The sequence below is a fragment of the Rhincodon typus genome, chromosome 19 (assembly GCF_021869965.1).
Source record: "Rhincodon typus isolate 14 chromosome 19, sRhiTyp1.1, whole genome shotgun sequence".
NCBI classification, from domain to species: Eukaryota; Metazoa; Chordata; class Chondrichthyes; order Orectolobiformes; family Rhincodontidae; genus Rhincodon; species Rhincodon typus.
Window position 1 is genome coordinate 1,168,775 of NC_063350.1, and position 6,343 is coordinate 1,175,117.

The following is a 6,343-nucleotide window of genomic DNA, read 5'->3' on the forward strand; positions in this document are numbered from 1 at the left end:
GCCAAGCATCATCAGAGGAGCAGGAAAGCTGATGTTTTGGGCCTAGAGACCCTTCTTTCTGAAGAAGGGTCTAGGCCCGAAACGTCAGCCTTCCTGCTCCTCTGATGCTGCTTGGCCTGCTGTGTTCATCCAGCTCTACACCTTGTTATCTCAGATTCTCCAGCCTCTGCAGTTGCTACTACTATCTCTGACACAATGCTTGGCTTTTGTTGTTTTGTCTCACACTGGTTTTCCGGTGTGTCCGCTGCCCTCGTCCTTCTAGGCAGATGTAGTTGCTGAGGTCCATCTTGTAGAATGAGCACACGTAGTAGTGGAGAAAGTAAATTACCTAATTTAATGGAGTGGTTTACAGTACCAGTCATGTCCTGGATGATGTTGAGTTTCTTGAGTTGCGCACTTAGAGAAAAGGTGAGAGTATTCCATCACGTTCCTGACCTTGTAGGCAATGGACAGGCTTTGGGGAGATAGGATTCAAGCTATTCTGTGCAGAATCCCAAGCTGTGACCTATGAGGGAGCAATGTGTTGTCAGGGGAGCACTGTCATCACAGTACAGAGCGATATTTCACTCTTATGTGCCCTGAGGTTGCGAAAGGTGCTACGGAAATGCAAGTATGCTTATTTTCCCTTACATCTGTGCTTGCCTTTGTCATTCTTTTCCTTTTCTGTTGAAGCTGAGCCCACTTTGGCAGGTAGTACGGAAAATCAGTATGTAGGTTAAATGGATTGACTACTGCACAGTGGCTCTGACCTCCATCATTATGAAATACTTCGAAATCATGGCTCATGTTAGCTCCAGCCTACGAAATTGCTTTCATCCTTTGCATTTCACCTGGTGGCGCAACAAGTCTGCAGCAAATGCCATCTCCCTGGTCCTACACTCATCCCTAGAACGTCTGGATAACAAGGATATCTACGTCAATCTCCTACTTACTTACTACAGCTCCACCATCAACACCATAATTCCAAACTCCAAGACCTGTGTCTCTGCTCCACTCTCTGTAACTGGATCCTCGACTTCCTGACCCATAGACTGCAATCAGTAAGAATATGTGACAACGTCTCCTGAGAGATAATCCGCAACACCAATTCCCTGCAAAGTTGCATACTCCTTTTTCACTCATGACTGTGTGGCCAAATTCCGCTCCAACTCCATTTATAAGTTTTGCTGATGACACTACCGTGTAGGTCACATCTCAAGCAATGATGAGACAGAGTACAGGAAAGAGATGGAGTGCGTAATGGCATGGTGTTAAGACAAAAATCTTCCCATCAACATCAGCAAAATGAAGAAGCTGGTCATTGACTTCAGAAAGACTTCAGAAAGCGGGGTGGAGGGCACACCCCTGTCAGCATCAATGGTGCTGAGGTGGAGATGGTCTAAAGCATCAAGTTCCTTGGATTGGTGACCACCAACAATCTGTCCTGGCCCATCCACATCAGCATGACAGTCAAGAAAGCACACCAATGCCTCTACTTCCTCAGCAGGCTAAGGAAATTCAGCATGTCCACAAAAACTCTTATCAATTTTTATAGATACACAATAGAAAGCATCCCATCTGGATCAATCACGTCATAATATGGTAACTGCTCTGCCCGAGACTGCAAGAAACTATAGAGCATTGTGAGCACAGTCCAGTCCATCACACAAACCAGCCATTAACTCCACCTATACTTCCTGCTGCCTCGGGAAAGCAATGAACATAATCAAAGACCCTCCCACCCCAGTTATACTCTCTTACACCTTCTTCCAACAGGCATAAGATGTAAAAGTTTGAATACATGTACAAACCGATTCAAGAGCAACTTCTTCCCTGCTGTTGACTTTTGAAAACACCTCTTAAATGTTAATGTTGATCTCTCTCTCTGCACTTTCCCTGCAGCTGTAACACTATATTCTGCATTCTGTTTTGCCACCCTGAATAATTTTGTATAGTACGAACTACCTGTAGACCACATAAAACAACACTTTGTTGTATCTCGGTACATGCGACAGCAGTAAATCAGATCAAATCAAAATCCGATCCACAGCCCAGTGGTAGCGAGGGATCTAGAGGTCTTGGTGCGTGGATTACAGAAAGTTAATATGCAAGCAAAGCAAATGATTAGAAAGTAAATGGGATGTTAATATCGTTGCTAAGGGAATGGAATATAGAAGTAGGTTTTATTACAGCCGTTCGAGGCCTTAGTGAGTCTACATCTGGAGTACAGTTTATAGTTTATTTTAAAAAATTAATATAGTTACTTTAGAAGCAGTTCAGAGAATGTTTGTTTGACTCATTCCTGGGATAAAAGGTTTACCTTATGAAGAAAGATTGAATAGAATGGCTATACCATTTGGAGTTTAGAACAATTAAGAAATGATCTCATTGAAAGATGCAGGATCTCCAGGAGGCGTGATAGGGTGGATACCAGCAGGTTATTTCCCCTTATGGGGGACACTAAAACCAGGGGATGTAGTTTAAGAATAAAATACTTAGAGACTGTAAGAATTAGACTGTTGAGACGGATGGGATTGTTTTCTCTGAGTTGTTGATCTATGGAATTCCTTTCCCCTGAAGGTGTTGGACACTGGAAATTTTGCTTTTGTTCAAGGCCAGGTTGCATGGCTGCCTGATAGGCACCAGAGTTGAGGCTTATCAGAGGTTGGAGATAGAAAAGTTGAGACCACAACCAAATCTCATTAAAAGGTGGAGAAGGTTTAAGGGGCTGCTCCTATGTTCCTATTATTCATTGATTCGAGGCTTTACTCGCCACATCCATCTTCCTCTTGATTCGCTTGTTCACCCTTCTAGGACCCTAATCAACCAGACTCTAAGCAGACATCCAGTTTGCTTACTTTGAAAATCTGAGGCCTCTTTTCAATATTTTTCCATGGCCCGCCTCTCTTTCAATTTGCAGCAATCACAAGCTTTACTTTTCTGCATTATATCCTGTACATATTCTCTGTTCCTTTGCCTACTGAATTTCTCCCTCCCTCCCCAGGCTCCTGTCCAACCACTTGTTGCCCTCCTGCTAGCAGGAGATCTGGACCTAGTTTCCTTCCCTTTGTCCTTCTGTTCCTCACCATTCCACTTTATCCAATACCCTGAGGCATCTTCTGGTTAGTCCTATAAGTACCTGCATAGGAATTGAAAGGCATTACCCTGTCTCCTACTCTGACCTAATTCCTCAGAACCTCAAATCCAAAGAAGGCCTCACTCCCCTTGTCCCAGCTGCTTCAATCTTCAGGCTTTTAAAACTGAAGGCTGTGCTCGCACAATTTCTTTCCTTCTGTCTCTACAGCCGTGTTGCCGATGTAAGGACAGGGGCAGCTTCTCGATGATTTTTAAAAAAAAGTTCTTGTGTTGCTTTTTCCAAGTTATGATCTGGGACAAGGTTTCCTGTATTTTTCCACTTGCTCTGCAAAGCTCAGTTTGTTCCTTCAATAAAGAAATATTTGTTCCAAAGATTCAAATATCCAAGTTAAATAAGACCAGTAAAATATTGAGATATTATTGCTGGTTAGTTCAGTGTGAATGTAGCCTTCTGTTCATGTATAGCCTTAGTTTCAAACTACTTAATGTTGTTTTCTGAGAATCTGTAAGTCTCTCTCTAGGCTAAGTGAGTTGAATTTGGTGCAAATCCCAGGAGCCAGCTCATAGACAAGGTCAGTCTCCCAGCATTGCAAATAAAAATGAATCCAACATAAAGACAGCTTGTTAATATGCGCAGTAATGTCTGGAAACAGTTCTTCACACAAGGGAGTGAACGTTTGCAACTCTGTCTCCTGAGATTTGTTGAGGCTAGGGGTGAACTGAAAATTTTGAAAATGAGTTTGTAGATTCTTTTTGAGTTAAGGGTAATATGGCATATAGGAAACAAGGCAGGTGGATGGAGTTAATGTGCAGATCTTTGATGATTACAAAAGCCATATCTTTTTATTCCTTAATTTTGATTGTGGACTGATTCGAAGAAAGGACTGTTTTAAAAACCAAGGAACGTAGAAAGGCTTACTGCAATTCTTAAAAGCAGCTTACCTTATGCTCATTATAAGTGCTGTTTACACTGCAGTTTGTTCAAGTAGTGGGAGAAGTTAGTATGGACGAGCTGGAGCCAGGGGCTGTGTATGGAGGGAGATTCCACTGACAACAAATAGCTGATTGGTCTGTGGGCTGATCATTTATCTATAACAGAGGCCTCTGTCTGCCAGTAACTGTATATTGGCTCCCAGGTAGCTGAACAGCTTGTTTTGTGTGAATGTTTGGACAGAAGCCATCAAACCTCGGAAAAGGAAGGAGCTGTCCTCTCTGCACTTCAAGTTTGAATGAAGTCAATTTATTTCCCCTCATCAGTTGATGTAAGCTGTGGCTTTTAACCAGTAATTCAGAGATATTGTACATGTGGAACAGTCAGTCCTCACAAGCCAACAGCATTATCTCTGTGAGCCATATTGACAGGGATCATTGAACTGCCTCCCCAATCTTTCCCTCTGCCCATAACACCCATTTTCTTTGTGTGCCTATCTGCATATGTACAGGGGAAGCTTCAGTTTCAAATTCAGCAAAGATCTAGACAACATCCAGGTTAGGGGTTGACAAGTGGCAAGTAACATTTGAGCTACACAAATGCCAGAGATTGACCATTTCCAACAAGATATGATCTAACTATAGCCTTCTTAATGCAATGGCATCACCATCCCGTGAATCCCCTTGTTGACCAGTAGTCAAACTGGACCAGCACCATAAATACTATGGCTGCAAAAGCAGGTCAGAGGCTAAGAATCCGGTGGAGAATAACTCCCCTCCTAACTCCTGAAGCCTGTCCAAACACTCCACAGCATAGGGCAGAAATCAAAATGGCAGCGGAGTAGGTGGGCTGAGCCCTGGGCTCATCTGTTCCCATCAACTTTCTTTCTCTTTTTTTTTCTTCATTTGGATGTTTTTCTTTTGTCACTTTTTTTTTTGTTTTCTTTTTGGTGTTTTGGATATGGAGAGTTGTGGATGAGCGAGGAGTCCTCTCCTGGCGTGATGGTCTTGTCTGGTTTGGGGGGGTCATCTTTGTCTTCAGCTTCTTGGTGTTCCAGCGGCCTGGCGTGACGGTCTAATCTAGATGTAGCAGTCTTTGGCGGAGATTTCCAGCCCAGTATTCCAGCGGCCTGGCATGGTGGTCTCGTCCTGGCTGCATCTTCAGGGTGTTCCATAATCAGCTTTCCCTGAGCCCAGGAACCATTATTATTAAGTATGACTTCTGTCATTGATGTAGGTGCTGCAGTGGGGCGACTTATAAAACTTTTCCTTGTATTTTTCATGCAAAAGTACACATGACAATAATAAATTTCTATTCTGTACAGATGTTTGGAATACTCCCCACTTCCCAAGATGAGTGCAGCTCCAACAATACTCGAGCTCAATACCATCTAAGAAGAAGCAGTCTGTTTGGCATCCCATTCACAATCATCAGCATTCAATCCTTCCACTACAGTGGCAGTAGTGCATACCTTCTCCGAAATGCACAGCTGGCCAAAGCATCTTGACAACACCCTCCAAATCCACAACCTATCCCATCTGGAAGGACAAGGGCAGCAGCAGATACACGAGAGCACTACCACTACCACCTCCAATTCCCCTCCAAGCTACTTACCATCCTGACTTGGAAATATATTGCCATTCCTTCACGCACAATCCAGAACTGGTTTCCCAAAAGCATTGTCCTTGCACCAGATGGACTGCTGTCGTTTAAGAGGATAGCTTTTTCAAAGGCAATTAAGGATAGGCAATAGATGTTGTTTTAGCCAGTGACCTACCACATCTCTTAAATAAGTAAATAAAAAGCCCACAGATACACTCATTTCAATTCCCCATATGAAGAATAACACTTTTTAATCAATGTGTCATGTTAATTGCTCTCTTTGGGCTTAGTGTCACTGATCATTTTTTTAAATAGACTTCAGGTCCTTTGTGGCCCAGTACCTGGATAAATGTATCATGTCCCGTGGGAATTTATTGGAATTTAAGAGGGACCATGGCAGAATTGATAAGGGATGATGATACAGTTCTAAGCAAGATAGGAAATTTGATGGCTCTAAGAATGAAGTCCATTTAGCTTGAGTTGAGGAACAATAATATAGTGAATCCCGAACACTAATCAGAGAGAGATTAGCAAATTTTAACTAAGTACGACAAAAATAATCATGTTACTGACAAAAGATAATTTTGTTGAAGCTTTTTGTCTTTCACTCATCAGGACAATTTGTAGGAATACCTATTTAAGAATTCATATAGTATGCGAGGTGAGTGCTGATTGGTTGCCTTTGCCATGGAGAGTGCATCAGTTAACAACGATTGACAGTTAATTGTCAGGCTT